This window comes from Paroedura picta, chromosome 6, assembly GCF_049243985.1.
Source record: "Paroedura picta isolate Pp20150507F chromosome 6, Ppicta_v3.0, whole genome shotgun sequence".
NCBI classification, from domain to species: Eukaryota; Metazoa; Chordata; class Lepidosauria; order Squamata; family Gekkonidae; genus Paroedura; species Paroedura picta.
In genome coordinates this window covers 93125363-93146753 of record NC_135374.1, presented here as the reverse complement: position 1 = coordinate 93146753, position 21391 = coordinate 93125363, and the positions used below count along the sequence as shown (strand labels likewise).

The 21391-nt window shown below is 49.2% G+C and overlaps 1 long non-coding RNA gene across 7 annotated transcripts in view; it reads left to right on the top strand.

Annotated features, from left to right (window-relative positions):
- The window catches only part of LOC143840331 (uncharacterized), a 509677-nt gene that overhangs the window by 457002 nt on the left and 31284 nt on the right, over nt 1-21391 (top strand). For 5 of the 7 annotated variants that reach the window (XR_013232124.1, XR_013232122.1, XR_013232125.1 and 2 more), the window contains exons 2-3: nt 9068-11096; nt 14353-14541. This is a non-coding gene — a long non-coding RNA (uncharacterized LOC143840331). Of the gene's footprint in view, nt 1-4368; nt 4504-9067; nt 11097-14352; nt 14542-21391 lie in introns of those variants that run through there. The other 2 variants (XR_013232123.1, XR_013232126.1) reach the window with 2 other exon arrangements.

Below are 21391 nucleotides of genomic sequence, written 5' to 3'. Positions count from 1 at the left end.
TAAAAAGTGGGGAAGTGGAAGGTGAACCCTTTGACCAATAAATCTCTTCTACCTATGGAGCCCTTATCTTGTCCCCTCCAATATATATTCCGCACTGGGAAGCCACCATCACGGGCTCGGGCTTGTTATTTGTAAACCGTGATCTTCTGCACTCGGTGTCCTAAATATGGATAATTAGCATCAGTTTATCACGCCTCTGCATATTTCCTCCTCTCTCCAAACATGCCCGCTTCCATTGGCTGCCATTCTGTCACAGAAGATTACGGAGACAGATTGCAGAGAATGAATGTGCTAAACGCGATTAGGAAGGAATAGAAATAGCAACTTGGCCAATAAATTCCTCGCGAGAGCCTTATCATACAATTACACGTTGACTTGTTTCACACTCTCCCAGCCTCTTAATCCAACGCCCCCACCAAGAGTAAAATAAAATAAAAAATCCCACTAATTTCTGAATTACTGCATCTCCTCCCGACCTGTCACCGAGAAGCCTTGGGAGAAGCCACGCGGCCGCAAAGAGACACCCAACTTCCCCCAGAGGAAGAGGCGGCGGCAAGAGGGGGAAAGGGAGCTCCGGCGGCCGGCCAGCCTCTCGCGCGCCCTGGCCGAAAAAGAAGTGCTCCGGCTCAGCCTTCCCAGCGGGGGCACAACGAGAGTTGTGGTTGTGGTTGTGTTGACTGGATCCGAAAGACAAGCGCAACCCGTCCCCCGCCCCGCCCCCCCCCCCCCGCTGCCCCAGGGACGCGCCCCTGGAATCCCATCGATTCCAGGGGGAATGGCTCAGGCACGAGTTCCCTGCGCCATAGGAACCAATGCGCTCAGAAGGGGCTCCGGCAGGTTTACTCGGGAGTAAGCCTTTCCCGGGGCAGTGGAGGAGGCAGAGCACAGAGTCCGAGCTGCCATAGCGTGGTGGGATCGTGCCCTCCGGTTTCCCGCCTTTGGTTTATTTGTTTGTCCCTAGTTTGAACCGGTTGCAACGAGTTTCGCGACAACTGGATCTTCTCAGGGAATACATGGAGGACCGGCGTGAGATGGGTGGCGGGGCAGGAGGTCGCCAGAAAGCCCCCCCCTCTCTGCTGAGTCACAGAGGCAGTTTGGGATGGCAATTATTTGCAACTCCTCTTTTAGTTTCAGGTTTAACCTTTTGGTCGGAGTCTTCACCACCACCCATGAAATGGAATCGGACTGAACCAAGACAGAGCGAAGTTTGAGTCCAGCGGCGCCTTCAGACCAGCAAAGCTCCTACGCAGAGTCAACCTTTGTAGGTCTTCAAGGTGCCGCTGGACTCAATCTTTGTCCTGTTGCTTCAGACTGACATGGCTACCCATCTGACTCTTCCCGAGAGGGCACCCACCCATTGCCCATTCATTCCCCGCTTCTTCCTTCCCTACCGGGACCCTAAGCTGCCCCCCTCTCCCCATTTGGTCTATTACAGGGCCAAGTAGAGAGGATGCATGACTGGCCCCAAGCCACCCCCACAATCTCTCCCGAATCTGGTCCTCCAGTTGTTCATGGGCAACGCTGGCAGGGGCTCATGGGAATTGTAGTCCATGAACATCTGGAGGACCACAGGTTGACTACCCCTGTACCTTCCCCCAACTTTTTAACTTCCATCCCACAGCAGTATCTCTGTAGGCTTTGAGGAGAAAGAAGTGAGTTCATTTTAACGGAGGGGTACGTTTTGGAGCGATTGAGGGCAAAAGAAGAGGGGGACGACAGAGAATGGGGTGGCTGGATGGAGCCCCTGAAGCAGTTGGTGCAAACTTAAATGGACTCCGGGGAATGGCAGAGGACAGGAAGGCCTGGAGGATCACTGTCCATGGGGTCGCGATGGGTCAGACACGACTTCGCACCTAACCACAACAACAATAACAACAACAACAACGTTTTGGATTGTAGACCAGTGGATTGTGGATGTGGGTTACAGAATGTTGAACCAGACTTAGATGAAGGTGGACCAGTCCCCATGAAAATACACGAGGCTCTCTTGTATTTGAATCAGACCATCGGCCCACCTATGTCAGCCTTGTCTGCTCAGGCTGGCAGCGGCTCTCCAGGGTTTCAGGCCAGCCCCGTAGAGTGAAGTCGAAGTAAACGGACGCCAGCCCCGTGTAGGCCGCTGCCTTGAACTGAACTGGTAAGCAGCCTTTATGGGGCAGTAAATCCCACGGGAAATCCCACCCCTGCTCGCTTGCATATGCTCCTCACACGTTTCATTACCCTTCGCAGCTACCCGAAGAGCCACTTTGGAAATGAAGGAGTGTTTCAGAAGCAGCTTTGAGAAGAAGCGCGGGGCGGGGGTGGGTGGATGGGTGGGCAGCAGTTTCGAGTAAGGGGGTCCCAAGGGCAAGGCTAAGGCAGACCTATGCATCTGGATCACTGAGTTCAACGGAGACCTATAATTGCTGCCCATTGGCTCTTGAGCAAGCGCTGTTGGCCAAAGTGGAACTGACACCCCAGTGGGCCTATTATGCACGGCCACTGAAACGGCGGCATGGAGAATGCAGAGGAGGAAGAAGCAAAGCAAATCGCTTACGCACGGGACGGAACGCAATGGTGGCAAAACCCAGAGTATCCAATTATGCATGCGGCTACTCTGGAGCCGCTTCTGGTTGCGCCCTGGTCCCGAGAAGCTCCACTTTCTTCCACATCTCGCTAATGCGGCTTTTTCGGCGGCATACGCTGACTCTGCGCCCAGTTGCCGCCTGCAGCATGCATAATTGGTGATTTTAGCCATTGCCATTCCACTCCGAATGCGGACCTTCCACTCCGTGCATAATGGGCGATGGAGGGACACCAAGCGTGGGCAGCGCATGGTCACTCCGAAGCCAATCCACTTTACTTCCACAGGACTGCTTGGAACAGGCGCATGCGTGACCCCCCCCCCCCCAAAAAAAGCGGCTCACTCCAGTCTGAGTCAATTTAAACCAACTGGAGTAATACCGTTTGCCTTGCATCCTCAACGTGTCGCTGGCAACTTTTTGGGAGACTTTGCAAGTCCCTCGTCCATCGATTATCACCCATCCGGACCTGGATAGTCCCGGAGGGGGGGGGGCTGTTCAGATGTTGGAAACGAAGCAGTATGGGATGGGAAACCACCAAGGAAGTCCTGGGTTGCTACACAGGAGCAGGAGGCAGGTCCTCTCTTGCCTTGGAAGCCCTGCAGGGTCGCTCTAAATCCACTGAGACTTGAAGGCACTTAGGACACGCGCGGATATTCGGAGAGTAGAGTGTGGGGTAGTGGCTAAGAGCAGCTGCTTGCCACCAGCGGGTTGACCTTGGGCACAGAGCAGTAACATCAGGGCTCTCTCAGCCCCACCTGCCACACAGGGTGTCTATTGTGGGGAGAGGAAGGGAAGGTGATTGTAAGCTGCTTTGAGAGTCCTTCGGGCGGCTGCTGGGATCGAACTCCCAGCCTCATGGTCAGAGCTTTCAGACTGCATGTCTGCTGCCTTACCACATGTCTGCTGCCTTACCTTTCAGACTGCATGTCTGCTGCCTTTTATACCGCAGGGTATAAAACCAACTGTTCGTTTAGGTATGACTGAAATTTTCTTTCTGCTAGCGGGCTGCCAGTGAGGTCCAAATATACTGAGTTTCTTAGTATGCTTTCAAGTGTTGGGAGGGGGACGTCCTTCCCCCTTCCGAGGAACCCATCAGGACCCCACCGGATAAAGAGGGTACCGCACGGGGTCATCCTTAAGGATACGAGGCAATGGGTGGCAGGTGCATTCCGAACTTTGAATACATGCAGGCACCTATTTCAAGAAAGCTGGGAGTCCCCTCCCCCTTTCCCCGAGAGACGCTGTGGCTGGGATGGGCCCGGGCCACACTTGTCCCCCAGGGCCCGCTCAGGAGACCCTTCCCGGGCGTTGGCCCTCTTCTTCCCGCAAGAGGAAGGCAGCCGAGCGCTGACCGGGACAGGCCGGGCTGGCTCCAGATAGCCGCCCCGGCTGGAGCTCGGATGAGAGGCGTCTCCGCCGCCGCCCTGGCAGCCTCTTCCCACCCACGGGCGGTGTTGCGGTGTATTGGCTGGCGCCGCTGAGTGGGCCCCTGGGAGGCCGCGGCGACTTTCTCCCGAGGAGGCCCCGCTCCCGGGCCACGCGGGCACTGGGGGCGGCTGTCGCCTCCGCATTCAATGGCGGCTGCGGTTGGGAAAGGCCCCGCCGTGGCTTCTAAGCGCGAAAGGCCGCCGAGGAGGAAAGGGCCCTCTCCCGCCCCCCCCCCCGCCCTTAATCTGGGAAGCAGCGGCTCCCGCGGCCGCCTCGTCCTCTCTGGGCTCTCGCTCCCCCCCCTGCTCCGGGCGGGGCGGGGCGGCTGAGGGGCGCGATTGTGCGGGCTCTGCTGGAATCTGGCAGCGGCGCGGCCTGGCGCGCAGCCCCACGCGGACTCCTATTCAGCGGGCCGGTGCTGGGCGAGCCCTGCGAGCTGCACTCAGGCGTGCCCTCCGCAAAGCTGATTAGAGGCTCCGGCGCATTCCTGAAGGAGCCAAAAGCGACGCAGGTGCAAGAGGGCCCGCCGAGCCTCCCCCCCCCCCCGGGCTGGGAAAGGACGGACCACACAGAGGCCAGCCCGGCCCAGGCCAGCCACGCAGCCGCCCGCCGGCCTTGGGAACCGCGCTCATTAGCCGCGCCATTCAGCCCCGGCCCCGACGGCGCGGCCGCCCCTCCACCGACCGGCCCGGATCTGCAGCAGCAGCAGCGGAATCCCTCCCCCGCCTGGCTCCCCGGCCACGACCCTCCCGCCCACGGCCAGGCCGGAGGAGCCCCCGCAGAAGCGCGCCGGGAGCGCCCCGCAATTTTGGGAGACGGTCTCCCCGTGCGGCTTGTGCGGGCCGAGCGCCTCCCCCGTCCTCGCCTCGCCTCTCCGCAGGCGCTTTCCCTCCCGCCCCCGCCCCGAGGAAAGTTCTTTCTCGGCGACTGCGAGGCCTCCCTGCGGGAGACGGGAGGCTGGGGCGGCGGGGGGGGGGGCGCTGAACTTCTTGGAGGGCGACTTCTTTTGAAAAGCAAATGGAAGAGGGGGGAGGGGGAGGGGAACTCGCCGGGCTCCCTTTCTCCGCCTCCGTGCACGCGCAGGCGCGACCCCCGCGTCCTGCCTCCCCCGCCCTTGAAGTCACACGAGCCGTCCGGCACTTCCCAGAGACCCGCGGCGGGGGGGGGGGGGGAATCAATGTGGGGGGATTGTTTGCTGACACAATGCGAGGCGCTCCCCCACAGGGCCTGCCCTTTCCCCTCCCCGGCCCTGGGGGGGGGGGCGGGAATATGGGGTGGGCAGCAGCCCTGCAGGCCTTCGAGGGGAGGGGGAGGAGGAGGAGGAGACGGTTCCTCGAAGGCTCCTCTCCCAGCGGAGCACAGCGGGGAAGGCCGGAGACCCGCAAGGGCGGCGCTGGGAGCAGTTTTTCTAACCGAAAGGTCCCCCCCGCCCTCCAACTTCGCTTTCACCCCCCACCCCATCCCGCCCTCCCCGCGCCCCCTTTCCCCCTCTGCAGGAGGGGGTTATTCATGACGGCCTCCCCTCTAGGGATGGGGGGGGGTCCTCTGGTGGGCCTCCTCCTGGCTCCTGCCGCTCCCCCCCGCCCCACTTAGTCCTTGGCCGAGTCCCCCGGCACAGAGGACCACACGATCTGCCTCTCGCCGCCCCCGGGGTTTCCCGTGGGCGACCAGCCACCGGTTGCTGCGTCTCTCCCTTAGGCCCTGCGCCTGCCCCGTGGGAACGGCCTGCTCCTGGCAGCAGAAGCGCCCCCCAAGCCAGGAAGCGGCTGCCCCCCCTCCCGCGCCCCACCACCCGCTCCCCCCTCCCCCCGGTCTTTCCTTGCGCGCGCTCCCGCACCCCCCCCCCCCAGCAGCGGTTGCCTTGGCAGAAAAGGTGCAGCTTTCTGATGTTCTTTTGTCTGATAACTAATTCAAGTTAATGCGATCTTTATGTAAAGCTAACAGCGGATAATTGTCTATTTTCTCGCCAACAATCTCCATCACAATCACTTATCTGGAAACCTGCGGTTGTATTAATCGTTATATATTCCCCGAGATAAGCGCCTCTCCAACGAGCAGTAAACACTGGAGGGGAAATTAGACTCTAGAGCCACTTTGTGTCTCTCCCGCTCTCGAACCGCCGCTGCCCTCGGGAAGTCCCCGGAGCCCGGTGGGAGACGCGCCCATCCGCGCCCGGGGGGGGGGGGGGACCAGCCACCGGGCAGCCTCTGGCCATGGCTGGGTGAAAGACCCGGGATGTTTGAACCCCGGCTCTCAGGCGCTTCCAAAAGTTTCCAAGAGTTTCCAAAAGGGCTAGCAAATCCTACAATGAAATGTGGCCCGTCCAGCCAGGGGGCCCTTGTTTGGACCCCCCTTGCTTAAGCCCAGGCATTTGGGAAGGGAAACTGTGGTTCAGGAAGGCCAAATTCCCTGGCAGGGGGAGCATTCAGATGGGTGTCTCCCAGGTGCTGGTCTGGAGCGCTGTCCAGCTCAGGACACCCCCAACTCTTCATTGGCAATGCAGGATTGTGAAGCGGAGGTGTACTCCTAGAGACCTTTACTTGTAAGCATGCCCCACTTGTCTACCTGGGATTTGCTTCCAAGTAAAACAGTGATCTTAGCGCTTCAAAGGGGCTCACGAGAGTGGCGTAATTAATTAACTGGACAAGTAAAAAGCTCACTTCATTACTGAAATCAGGACCCATTCTGCACATATTAGATGATGCACAATGTTCTTTAGAAGCAGATTTTCCTGTTCCCTGTAGAAGAATCCAGCTGCAATAGCACATTGAAAGTGTATTATCCAATGTGTGCTGAATAGACCTAGGAAGGTAGAAATCGCTGGCTGTACTGATTCCCCTGGAAGCAAGCCCCTTAAAGTCTCTTAGAAATCATTGGCTGTACTGAGCCCCTTGGAATCAAGTCCCTTAGAAATCACTGGCTCTGCGGAATGGATCAGACCACTCCAGTCCGGTTTGATGGAGGCAAGAGCTGTGCGAGTTTGAGCATGCTTACTCGGATGTAAGACCCACTCGGTTCAATGGGACTCACTCTTTTGTCAGAGTTCCGCCCCTCTTCCTTCTTTGAGGAGTGAAGAAATGATGGCTAATTGTATGGCAGATTCCTCCGGGGAGAAACCTCCTTGGATTGGGGAGACGTGGTCTTTTCAGAGTCAAACTAAAAGTGTCAGAAGCAAGCGTGTCGGTGCCCTCGTGTGAGCTCCAGCATAACAAGACAAAATAAAAAAAGGGGGGGGGGAGAGATGGATGCTTTCTGCAAACCAAGCGGAGCAAATCATTCTGCACACTTTGAATAATGCACCTCCAATGTGCTTTTTCAGCTGGGTTTTTTCCTGTGTGAAACAGGAAAATCTACTTCTAAAGTGCACCGGAAGTGCCCTGTCCAACGTGTGTGGGGAGCAAAATGACCCGGGTACTTAAAAAAAACAACAACAACAACAACTCTTGGATACAACTGCCCCTGTGTCAAGTCGCTCACAAGCAACCGGTGGTGGGAAAGGCAGCCGATGTATTGCATGGGGGCCGAAGGGGAGGCGCCGTGTGGAGGACAAGGCCCTACTGGGTCCAGCCCAATTTGTTTCCCGCCAAGTGACCTTGGGCGGTAGCCAAACCAGCCCGGCTTCCGGCGTCAGAACAAGCCTTCCCTTGTGGGCATCCGGACTCCCAAGCGGGAAGCGCGCTGGCCTCGGTGGGCCGGACTCCCAAGAAACCGTGGATCGGAGTGACTAGAGACGGAGCCAGACGGAGCCTTGAAATCGCCATGGGCTTTTCATTGCGATGAGCCGTCGCCCGTGCTGGCTGGCCGGTTGCTTCCAAGCCAGCGTCTGGAACTGCTTTCAGTTCAGGAGGCAGTGGATGGGGCTTGGATCTGAACCGGCTTTATAAGGACTAAATGAAATCCTAAGTATTTTTTTGTTTAGTAAAGGGGGAAAAAATCCCACTTTGAGACCTCGCTCCCGAACTGGATGGTGGCAAAGAGGTCAGGTCTCACTAAGGAACCTTAAACAAGTCCCCCTTTAACCTTTGTCCTACCTTACCAGGATGTTGTGTAAAGCTCACTGTGATCCTATATACAAATCGTGTTTAAGCGTTTGCAGTGTTTTTTTAAATTGGCTTGGATTTGTTTGTTGTTGTTTAACGTGGAGACACTCGCTGTTTTTAGACGGGCACAGACAGGGGCGAGGGACGGGGGGCTGGCTTTATTTCCGCAGGGCTGTTCTTCTGGAAAGGCTGGTCTGCTCTGGGCTGCCTGGCCATTTCGGTCTCTCCCGACCCCCCAGCCCCCCGGCTCCCCCAGCAGAGCGAGTTCCCAGGGGCCGGTGGCTTGGGCTTTGCGGGATGGGCGAGCCCACTTCATCTCTCACCTGAATCCTGTCATCTCTGCCATCTCGCAGTGATCTGGGAACAATGCCCGGTCCCTTGGCCGGCCCAAGCTGGTCAATCAGGCAGAACAGACTATGCAAATGGAATGGAAAAGCGAAGCGGGCGAGAACACTGGCGCCCATTGTCTTGCGCATTTCAAAGCCAAGCCCAGCTGCAGCGGCGTTGCTGCCCTGGACCGGCGGTTGCTACACGCATTTCAGCACTGCAAAACATCATGTCCAGGAGAAAACACCCCCCCCCCTGCACCCACCCCCCCCAGAGCCCGGGCAAGCAGAATGCAGAGCTATGGACCCCATGCAGAGCTATGAACACCCCCCTGTAGGAGCAGGGTTGTGGGACATAAACCAGCCAAAGCCAAAATTAGGGATTCTAGTCTGGAGTTAGAAACGAAGTTTCACACCTCGAGTTCACTACAGAGATAGGCACAGATTTCATTGGGCAAGAAAGGACCTTGGGGCTTCCCCCCCCTCCCCCCAGAAGGTAGAGCTCCCTTCAAAGTCAACAATTCCAAACTGCTAAGGTTCCCCCAGAGATTAAGGAACTATTCCCATAAAGCTAATATTCCCCCATTATTAGCCAACCTGCAGCCATAAACCAGGCCATGGGGCTTATTACTGGTAAGATTCTTTTATTGTTTAATCTATGCTCTGATGACATTTGCTGACCACGTTTCCTCCTCCCTTTCTTCTTTAGGTTGTTCCTGGTTCTCTCCGCTTTGGATCTCAAGCATTTGAGCTTCAAGGAGGCTTCTGAGCATAGAAGTGATGCAGTTCTCCAAGATATCTTCTGCTACAGATTCTGAGGACTAAATTATTGATTCTGGGGACCAACCACAGTGCCCTACTTGGAACTTCTGAGGGGCATCTGGCTGCATACTTCAGTAGGCAGAATGTCTGATTGTTCTTACGAGTGGGAAGGTCTTGAACCTCAGAAATTAACTACTGGTTGAGAGGCACGGAACAGAATGTGGCCACCCACTCCTTTTCACCCGACAATCTTCTTCAGTGAAGACCTGGACTTGCATCTTCCTGCGAGTGTAGACAAGTCTCCAAAGAAGTCATTTTCTTGCAGTTCCCCAAGTTAACTCTTTTCCTGTTAAGGAGGTCAGTGCTTTCCTTGTTACAACAAATTAGTGGGAGAGGCTAAAGCCGATCATGGAGGATTAAAGAAATCCTGTTGAAATTAATTAAACCCATAATATTAAAATTCCTGATTTCCATTAGAAAGCATCTGCTCCTTAAGGAGGCAATATACCAAGTTTATAAACCAGACACAACTAAGTGAGGATGAGCCGTAGTTAATGTTAAAAAAGGCAGTATTTTGTTCTAAAACAAGAGCTGGTACAGAAGTTCATTCTTTCGGAGCCGGGAACCCCACATACTAACCAAAGAGCTGTGTGGCCCGGTTCTGTCTATTTATCTGGAGAATCTCTAGGCTGCCTCTCCAAGGAACCTCCCAAAATACCCCGTAGAACAAAATTTGAGTCCAGTAGCACTTTTAAGAACAACAAAGTTTTATTCAAGGTGTGAGTTTTCATGTGCATGCTCACTTCCTCAGAAGTAAGAGAACAACCCTTTGCATAAAATACAAAATTCAGCAAGATCTAAAGTGTTATGTTCAGGAACACCGAAGACTGGATTAGAACAAAAAACCTGTGTTTTAAAGATAATTCACTGGGATTATTTAGTATCCGATCCGATAGAGCACATTTGCATTGTAATAACAATGTTATCAGTACGTGAAAAAGGCATTTTTTAAAAAGGTAAAGTAATCTCTGATTTCAGCATGGAGATTGACACATCTGTCCATTTGTTTTATAAAAACTAACCATTCACACAAACCTGTCATTTGCACAAAGAATGCAGGCTTTCCTCAAGTTTGGCCCCATTTGGGGTTGGGTACCACTGCTCCTTCTGGCATTCCTACCTGATGCTCCATTCTGCACTTGCTGAGACAAAGACCTTTATCGACCAGCTCTGTCCTTGCTGGAGTCCTCAAACATCCCCACCCTACTTTGGAGAGGTTTGCAGTCAGAAGACCCCCCCCCCTTGCTAGGAAATCTTCACCTCCCTTCCACAGCCAGTCTATTTAACCAGGGTGGGGTTGTGAATTAGCACACATATCCATGCTGCTGAAACTTATATTCCATCAATGCATTCCTCACACTGCAGGACCATGCAAACATCTTTCCAAGGGACTCTGACTCCCTTCCCATAAGTGTCATGCTCCAAGGATACGCTCAAGTTCACATCTCAGGGTCTGAAAACCAAACTTTGGGCAATGTTACAGTATGACCTGCTCCTTCAACTCCGATAGATAATTTGCCCCTGTTGAAATGCAACTTTTGTATCCTGTATGCAATGGCACAGCCCACCCACTGTTCTGGACCTCTAATCTGTCTATGGATCCTCTGGACTGATAGAACTGATACAATGCAACTGATACAATGTGTGAGTCCTCCTGGCTCCTTCCTATACTGTCAGATTTCCTGTCATCTCCTGTCCACAAACATGGCCTGTTCTCTCTCCTTTGACTCGTACACAGTTCTTCTACCTGCACCATTTCAAGGCTAAGGCAACACAGGACACAGTCTTTGGAAGACTCTGAGCCAGGAATGCTGCAGGACCATTGCTAATAACATATTTCCAAGACACACAGACTAATTTCCTTCTAGAGGAAAAGGACTCCTTCAGTTTTGGAAGTAAAAAGTATAAATGACCAGGTCTGTGGCATTTTCATTGTTTTGCAATGTGGTATTACAGAAGTTAAACAAGAAATGAGAAGACTGAACATCGACATTTTAGGAATCAGTGAACTAAAATGGACAGGAATGGGTGAATTTAATTCAGATGACCATCAGGTATACTACTGTGGACAAGAATCTCGCAGAAGAAATGGAGTAGCCTTCATAATCAATAAGAGAGTAGGAAAAGCAGTCTTGGGATACAATCCCCAAAATGACAGAATGATCTCAGTTCGAATCCAAGGCAAACCATTCAACATCACAGTGATCCAGGTCTACGCCCCAACCACTGCTGCTGAAGAGGATGAAGTTGATCAGTTCTATGAAGCCCTACAACACCTTCTAGAAGCAACGCCCAAAAATGATGTGCTTATCATCATGGGGGATTGGAATGCTAAAGTAGGAAGCCAAAAGATAACCGGGATAACAGGCAAGTTTGGCCTTGGAGTACAAAATGAAGCAGGGCACAGGCTGGTAGAATTTTGTCAAGAGAATACAATGGTCATAGCAAACACTCTTTTCCAGCAACCCAAGAGACGACTCTACACATGGACATCACCAGACGGTCAACACAGAAATCAGATTGACTATGTGCTCTGCAGCCAAAGATGGAAAAGTTCTATCCAGTCAATAAAAACAAGACCAGGAGCTGATTGTGGTTCAGATCATGAGCTTCTTGTTGCAAAATTTAGGCTTAAATTGAAGAAAGTAGGGAAAAGCACTAGGCCACTCAGGTATGAACTAAATCATATCCCTGACGAATACACAGTGGAGGTGACAAATAGATTTAAGGAATTAGATCTGATAGACAGAGTGCCTGAAGAACTATGGACGGAGGTTCGCAACATTGTACAAGAGGTAGCAACTAAAACCATCCCAAAGAAAAAGAAATGCAAGAAATCAAAATGGCTGTCTGAGGAAGCTTTACAAATAGCTAAGGAGAGAAGGGAAGTGAAAGGCAAGGGAGAAAGAGAAAGATACACCCAATTGAATGCAGAATTCCAGAGAAAAGCTAGAAGAGATAAGAATGCCTTCTTAAATGAACAGTGCAAACAAATAGAAGAAAACAATAGAATGGGGAGGACCAGAGACCTTTTCAAGAAAATTGGAGATATGAAGAGAACGTTTCATGCAAAGATGGGTATGATAAGGGACCAAAATGGTAGGGACCTCACAGAAGCAGAAGAGATCAAACAAAGGTGGCAAAATTATACAGAAGAACTATACAAGAGCGAGCTTAACATCCCTGATGACCACAATGGGGTAGTTACTGACCTGGAGCCAGACATCCTGGAATGTGAAGTCAAATGGGCCTTAGGAAGTCTGAGCAACAATAAAGCTAGTGGTAGTGACAGCATTCCAGTTGAACTATTCAAAATCTTAAAGGACGATGCAGTAAAAGTGCTACACTCAATATGCCAGCAAATTTGGAAAACTCAACAATGGCCACAGGATTGGAAAAGGTCAGTTTACATTCCAATCCCAAAGAAGGGCAATGCCAAAGAATGTTCAAACTACCGCACCATCGCACTAATTTCTCATGCTAGCAAAGTTATGCTCAAAATCCTACAAGCTAGGATCCAGCAATATGTGGACCGAGAACTTCCAGAAGTACAGGCAGGATTTCGAAGAGGCAGAGGAACTAGAGATCAAATTGCCAACATACGCTGGATCATGGAGAAAGCTAGGGAGTACCAGAAGAACGTCTACTTCTGCTTCATTGACTATGCTAAAGCCTTTGATTGTGTGGAGCACAACAAATTGTGGCAAGTTCTTAAAGAGATGGGAATACCAGAGCATCTTATTTGTCTCTTGAGAAATTTATATGCAGGTCAAGAAGCAACAGTGAGAACTGAACATGGAATCACTGACTGGTTCAAAATTGAGAAAGGAGTTCGGCAAGGCTGTATACTGTCGCCTTGCCTATTTAACTTGTATGCAGAGCACATCATGAGAAATGCGGGATTAGAGGAGTCACAAATTGGGATCAAGATTGCAGGGAGAAATATCAACAACCTCAGATATGCAGATGATACCACTCTAATGGCAGAAAGTGAAGAGGAACTAAAGAGCCTGTTGATGCGGGTGAAGGAGGAGAGTGCCAAAGTTGGCTTGAAACTCAACATCAAGAAAACAAAGATCATGGCATCCGGCCCTCTCAATTCCTGGCAAATAGAAGGGGAAGAAATGGAGATAGTGACAGATTTTATTTTCCTGGGCTCCAAGATCACTGCAGATGGGGACTGCAGCAAAGAAATTAAAAGACGCTTGCTCCTGGGGAGGAAAGCTATGGCAAATCTAGACAGCATCCTAAAAAGCAGAGACATCACCCTGCCAACAAAAGTGCGTTTAGTCAAGGCTATGGTCTTCCCAGTTGCAATGTATGGCTGCGAAAGTTGGACCATAAGGAAGGCCGAGCGTCAAAGAATTGAGGCTTTTGAACTCTGGTGCTGGAGAAGACTCTTGCGAGTCCCTTGGACTGCAAGGCGAACAAACCAGTCAGTCCTAGAGGAGATCAGCCCTGACTGCTCTTTAGAAGGCCAGATCCTGAAGATGAAACTCAAATATTTTGGCCACCTCATGAGAAGGAAGGACTCCCTGGAGAAGAGCCTAATGCTGGGAGAGATCGAGGGCAAAAGAAGAAGGGGACGACAGAGAATGAGGTGGATGGATGGAGTCACTGAAGCAGTAGGTGCAAACTTAAATGGACTCCGGGGAATGGTAGAGGACAGGAAGGCCTGGAGGATCATTGTCCATGGGGTCGCGATGGGTCGGACACGACTTCGCACATAACAACAACATTACAGAAGTTATTGCGTTACCTCTGCAGAAGTTCTTTCAGCATTACAGAAGTTTGCAGTTTGTATTCTTCAAAGGCACTCTGTGGAAAAGTCCCTCTGATATAAGTGTGAGTTGTATCAACTCACAAGCATTTTTTGTGTGCTGCTGTCATGCCAATGAGCATTAAGCATCATACCTGACTATAGATTATGGCTATAACCTTTATGCATTTCATGGACATTTTCAGCAGCTGGGAGCTGGAGGGTTTTTTTTGCGGGGTGGAGATGTCAGCTACATGTAATTTGCCACATTTATCTGATTGAAATGATAATCATGTAAAGTGGTGATAAACAGAAATCAGTTGTTTTATTTGCAGATCATTACATGGGGAGAAAATATTCCAGCCATCGTGTCTATTGATTGCTTTTGGCCTCTGCTTTCTTTTTACATTCAGGTGTATTGTCTCTTTCAATCTGAAAAGGTCAAGAAGAACATAAGAGAAGCCATATTGGATCAGGCCAATGACTCATCTAATCCAACATGTTGTGCCACACAGTGGCCAAAATTCAGGTGCCACCAGGAGGTCCACTAGTGGGGCCAGAACTCCTGAAGCATCTACCACAACTCCAAGGTCTCTCTCCTGGTCAGTTACTTTCATTTTGGACCCCATTAAGATATATTTATAGTTAAGATTTTTGACTCCATGTTCATTAGTTTGCTCATGTTCATTTGCCACGTTGATGCCCATTCACCCAATTTCAACAGATCCCTCTGGAACATCTCACAGTCCTTCCTGGTTCTCTCTGCCCTGGGCAACTTAAGTGTCACCTGCAGACTTAGCCACTTCACTGTTTACTCCCAACACTAAATCATTAATGAACAAGTTTAAAAGCACTGGACCCAGTACTGAGCCCTGTGGTACCTTACAACTTCCTGCCTTCCACTGTAAAATGAAGTACAGCACTGATGAAGCTGTTCTGACCAAGCAGTGATATCAGGGCTCTCTCAGCCTCACCAACTCACAGGGTGTCTGTTGTGGGGAGAGGAAGGCGAAGGTGATTGTAAGCTGCTTTGAGACTCCTTTGGGTAGAGAAAAGTGGTATATAAGAACCAACTCTTCTTCTTTCTCTTCATTAAAGGGAACAGCAAACTGTAGGTTATAACTGCCTAGGTTCTTCCTCAGCATCTCTCTGCCAGTTTGCCTTTCATTTAGCATTAAATTTGTGATTGGCCCCCAGCTCTGCCACCATGGGAGCCATTTTATGGGAGCACCCCACTATCCATTCTCAAAACCCCAGTGCTCACAGGCTGAATAAGACTGGGGACCCTCACATTAAATAAAGGCAAGGGGCATATCTTACAGCCAATAACATCTGTGCAATAGATTTCAGTTTACTTAAGTGTTGATCAGTTACCTCTAATGCATTTTAGATTTGATCACAGAGATGGGTAGGTGATACTTGAAGAGTATCTATATAGGTGTAAAATGGTCCTCACACCTGTTGGGATTATCTTGATTTAAGTTCCCCGAAGGGAGAAAGGATGTGGTTCTTTGTATGGAGACAGTCCCAGAACCAGTTGAAGTGACCAGGTAGTAGGTGATATACTACTTTGAAGAGTTGTGGCTGTTGTGAGTAGACAATGCTAACCTTGCTGGGCCTATGATCTGATCCAGTATAAGGCAGCTTCATGGGTTTTGATCCTGCACTTTGCATTGCTAAGGCAGATGGAGGCCACTGTACCTCATGTAGTACGTTGTGGGTGAGGAACAGAACCAGGTATCTTTGAAGGTAAAGAAAGCTTGTTCTTCTGATGGCATTCAGGATTATGACTGGCTCTTCTTCAAACCAGAAGAATATAAATGAGGATCTAATAAAAAATCACAACACAGTGCTTAATCGCACGGGACATATTTAGAATGCTAGTTCACCATGCAAGCATTGTGCGGAAAAGTATTCTACAGGGCTGGTTAGGTTACATTTGTGGGCCATTTCGGATTTACATTTTAAAAGTTTATTTTAAATATTCCTTGACAGCCATACCTCCTTGGACCAAAGGTGGCTAAGAAAGCCACCACCAGCTGCACAATGAAACCAGCAGGTTTTATCAACAAGGTATAAACTACACATCCAAATCTCCCAGAAACACCCCCCCACACACACACACACACAAAATGCCCTTTGAAAGAAGACCATTTTACAAGCCTCCCTGAATGCAGAAAGGGAAGGCATCCTCTGAGCCCAAATGACTAGTCCAGGGACAGAAAAAGCCCACTGCCTGATATTGCCCAATGGACAGCTCAGAGAGGATATGATAAGAAGAAGACCTCTTCTTCAGACAAGCGCATCTAATAAATGGGAACCAACAGTTTGAACTGTATGTCTAAATTGCCCAAGTGTATATCTAAGCTGAATTCCACTGAAGTTGATCTCGCCAGGTTGGGCACAAGGTATTTTGTCACACCATGAAAAGTACAATCCCCATGTAACTTTCTACACAGTCCAACAGGGGGTTGTGGGGCATCATTTTCTTCTGTTGTTAATTTATTTAATGTTAAATAAGAATCATAACTCCAAAGCAGATCACATTTTAATGGGTGATACGATTGCTCTTCTCCCTTATAGTAAAAAATACATTTGGTTGCATCTCAAAGATACAGCCTTGCCGTTGAATTCTAATGAGAACAGTAGATCTAACTACATTAACTGGTCCTTAAACTGACAATGCTGTTGTGAATGGTAACTGTGCAGCTCTTCTACTTTTCAATTTTGTGAAGAAATATCACAAAGTGTATTCCTTGCATGTTGTGGTCCTTTAGCTCTACTGTTCACAATTCCACAATCTGCTTGCACAAGTGCATCTGATGAGGATTAATTTCATGCCCCCTAATGAAATATGGTCTAGAAATGTAAATGGGCACAATTATATATCTGTTCATCTTTGAAGGTGCACCAGATTCCTTTTTTGCTTGTATTACAATGGACTTCCATTGCTATCCATCTGGAATTAATTACTTAATTTGTGTAAGACATCACCAGTGTTTAGCCCCGGAGGTCATTCTGAACTACAGCACTGAATGCTGGAACAAAAAAATACCTCTGCGCATGCACAGAATGTCTTTCTATCATCATAGAAGAAGAAGAAGAGTTGGTTTTTAAATGCTGCTTTTCTCTACCCGAAGGAGTCTCAAAGTGGCTTACAGTCGCCTTCCCTTTCCTCTCCACACAACAGACACCCTGTGAGGGAGGTGAGGCTGAGAGAGCCCTGATATTACTGTTCAATCAGAACAGCTTTATCAGTGCTGTGGCGAGCCCAAGGTCACCCAGCTGGTTGCATGTGGGGGGGCGCGGCTCGCCAGATTAGATGACCGCACCCCTAACCACTACACCACAAATCCAGATTCCTGTCTTCTCACACACTTAATAATTGAAAAAAGATAGTTCAAATCTAGACATGATTTTCTCATATAAATGCCCTCAACGCTTTTAACTTAGGAGGAAAAAAAATTGATTCTGATTTTGCCCCATCTGCCACTTTCCAGTCACTTAGATGTATTCTAAACAACTTACCAAATTAGTGAGAATTTGTATTTTAAATATTAGTTTTGATTATTTCCTCATAAACGTGTGCATAGGATTTAAAAGCTTCCCCTCAAAAAACTCTTTCTCCTCCATTTCCTATTCCCAGAAACTTCTATGGCACCCCTTCTTCAATCATAGCTGGGTTGCAGATGAAAGGGGCTCATATGAAATGAAAGTGGCTAATATAAAATGCATCCAATTTTCATTTAATGTAGATTTATATTGGAAGGAAGTTCAGAAAGGGGAAAGTCAGCCAATTCATATAGAAATGTTTATTTTGTGCTTGAGGGACTGATAATTTTAAGGGAAGGATGAGGATGAGTTATAAATGTCAAGGTTTCAGATTTAAAGGATGCTTGAGGACCCCAGATATTTGGTCAGGCTCTTGACTTCAGCTTTGCCATAACCATAGAGGAGTCTTTCATTGCCTAGATGGGCCTAACTTGCCAGCTACTGGTTGGAAAGGAGCAACAGTAAAGACTGGGAGGACAGAGCAGCACTTCTGTTGCCATAGCACCCCAAGCAGGTGCTTATGTCAACTGTGCAGTGAATTGACTTTGCTTCCATCCTAAATCAAATGATTTACTTCGTCCTTATCCTCTGAACTTCTTGTTGGTTTTGACCACCCTCTTATATCTACATTTCCACAGTGTTACCCAAATCAGATCCCTCAAAGGGAATTGTGGGGAATCATGAATATAGCAAGAGGCTGGACAACACAAGATCTTTTCTACCAATTTTTACAGTGTCCGTTCCATGGAAGAAACCCTCCTTAAATGAAGATGACAATTAAGCTTACGCTCAAAGGGGTTTCTTTGGGGGGAATATTAGGATACACTCAAAACACACACAAGCAAAAACATACATATACTAAGTTTTGCAGGGGGAAAAGTTAGGGAAATACTGCACCTGTCTTGGGTCCAAGCAGCAAAAACACAGAATTGACGATATCAGGGGTGGAAAGGATGCCAGTTGTGGAGGGATCAACACAACACACAAACACTTTGGGGGAGTGCAAGGCTTGATACAGAATTTGACATTTCTGGGCCAGCCAAAAAGGCAAGTGATTGATGATTGGTTGTTTGTAGATGAATCTGATAGGGTGGTTGGCATATGAGGTCACTAGAGTGGGAAATACCTTTTCTGCTGATAGTCTAATGGTTTTTGGCTGGGAGGGGGTGATTTCCATAATGTGCACATTTAGCTCAGTCAGTTGAGCAAGAAGGAAATGGAAGATGAGGTTCTAGTCCAGGTCAAACCAGGTGGAAATCTGCCCTGGCTTTTTTAGGCAAAAGAAAGAAATCTAGCGAAGCCAAAGCAAGATGGAGACCTGGCCTGGCTTCCTAGGTTTGTTGAGGGACCCTACGACTCCATAGTCAGTATCTACCAGGCTGGATTCTGCATGTACCAACCTGCTCAGAAGGCATGTCTGTGTGAGGCACCCTTCCATTATAGGCCACCTTTATTGTAGCAACAGATCTGCTCTCAGTTCTTTATTCATTTGTTTAGTGTTTCCATTAGGGGAAACTTCTTCCTCAATGTCCACTCCATAGATCTATCCCCAGCCTTCTTCAGCAGAAGAAATATAAGAACACAATGGCAGATGGAAAAGATGTATTAGAACACAATGGCGGAAAACATGTATTAGAACACAATGGCAGGTAGAAAAGGGGGAAACAAAGAAACAAACTGGCCCAGAGGGTTAATAATTATGCAATCCTACATGTTTTGTGAAGAGCCTCTTGTGGCGCAGAGTGGTAAGGCAGCCATCTGAAAGCTTTGCCCATAAGGCTGGGAGTTCAATCCCAGCAGCCGGCTCAAGGTTGACTCAGCCTTCCATCCTTCCGAGGTCGGTAAAATGAGTACCCAGCTTGCTGGGGGGTAAACGGTCATGACTGGGGAAGGCACTGGCAAACCACCCCGTATTGAGTCTGCCATGAAAACGCTAGAGGGCGTCACCCCAAGGGTCAGACATGACTCGGTGCTTGCACAGGGGATACCTTTACCTTTACCTTTACATGTTTTGTATACAGCTTTGTCAGGGAGAATCCAGTGAAATAATTTTAAAAGGATATATATGATACATAGCTTTTTAAAAATCAATAAAACATGGGACAATTTCATAGAGCATGTACAGAGTGCAATTCTGAAAACTGAAAAATGGACCAGCATTAACATCGGTAGTATAAATAAAGCCAAGCAGGGATGGTGGGATGAGCTGCGACTCAGCAATGGCCATCCACCCAACAAACGGCCAGTCGGGTAGGCTATCCTGCCCCTGGAGAAAAGAAGCAGGGAGAGGCAGAGGAAGTAAGAATGAAAAGAGGGAGAATACACATCCATTTAAATCTGCATCTCTTCTGGGAGCTTGCAGATGCAATGGAGATGGCAAAGTCCTCTCTCTTTGCTATTTTCACTGCCAGATGAGACATTCTCCCCCTCTTCATCCTTATTTCCTCTGCCTCTCCCTGCTTCTTTTGTCACCTAACTTATCTAGACTTTGAGATGGCGAATTCCTTGTCTCACTTCTTGCTGGCATCACATAAGTAAGCACGCTCCTTTGTGTGCCATACAGTTCCCCCCATTATAAAGCCGCCGTTCGATTGTGGCTACTAGCTGAGTGCGTAGGCTTGGTGGCAAGCCTGGTTTGGTCTCTGTAGGCATCCTGTGCCTTGGAACTTGTGGAGCAAGGAGAAGGAAATGCACAACATCCAATTTTGGTGCAGACTTGAACATACCTCCATGTGTGAGATGACTCATTTTGTACTCTCAGAAACAAGAGGTATTCATCTGACCCTGCCGTATAGTTCGATCCAGCTGCTTCCACCTCATTAGTCAAATGAACCCTGCTAAGAAAATTCACTTTCCACCACCTACCGTACCAATAAATAAACTTAAAGCTAGGATGGGAGTGGCAACGTTACCTTGTGGTTAGACCCATTTAACAAATTGGCCAGTTCATGGGGGGCGGGGGGAGACTAATTTCTGTGTAATTTATCCCTTCTCCAGGACTGCCATCAAGCCATGGCATAAATAGGTTTTGGTAGTGGGAAGTTAACATGAGTCATAATTACAGTATTGTTCTCACATGCACACACAATTACCCACCTTCCCTAACATGTTTCGGCTGCTTTCTCTTTCCTGGGCAAATTCTTCTGTTTGATTGCTAAGAGAGTTCAACCAAAATAAAATGATACTTTATAATAATGTCGCAGATTTTGGAGACATGGTGTATCAGTCTGACGAACTAGTCTTCCCGGGCTCCTTCACTGGCTTGGCCATGAGATAGAAGCTCAGAGAGAAGAGAAGAGAGGGGAGGGGAGGGGAGGGGAGGGGAGGGGAGGGGAGGGGAGGGGAGGGGAGGGGAGAGGAGAGGAGAGGAGAGGAGAGGAGAGGAGAGGAGAGGAGAGGAGAGGAGAGGAGAGGAGAGGAGAGGAGAGGAGAGGAGAGGAGTTTAAGGAGCCAGTGATCTTTCTCATGGAACACTGCCCTATGAACAGCAAAAAAGAAAAAGTTCAAAGGTTAAGTGATGTTGTGACACTTGTGGCCGGTGAACCAATCCTATGTCACCTTCATCTCTGCATATTTGAAAATTCCTGCTTTTAGCAGAAAGACTAAGCCATGATTCAGATTCATTCAAAGCGTTTGGTGGGTATCTCATTAAAAATCCAATAATCATATCTACACTCACCTATAAGAACAAGAGTGGAATGCCTGCTCAAATCCTGCAAATCTTATTTAAGAAGGGATAATACCCTTCTGTGTTTTAGACAAAATGTCACCAGACTTCAGGAGTGCTGGACTAATCTTAAATCAGAGCTGCTACTGAAAAATGAAATGGCCCTTAAACAACGTGTGATCTTTTTGTATGTCCTTCTCTGAGCAAGAATGGCTGCAAACCTCATAACACTT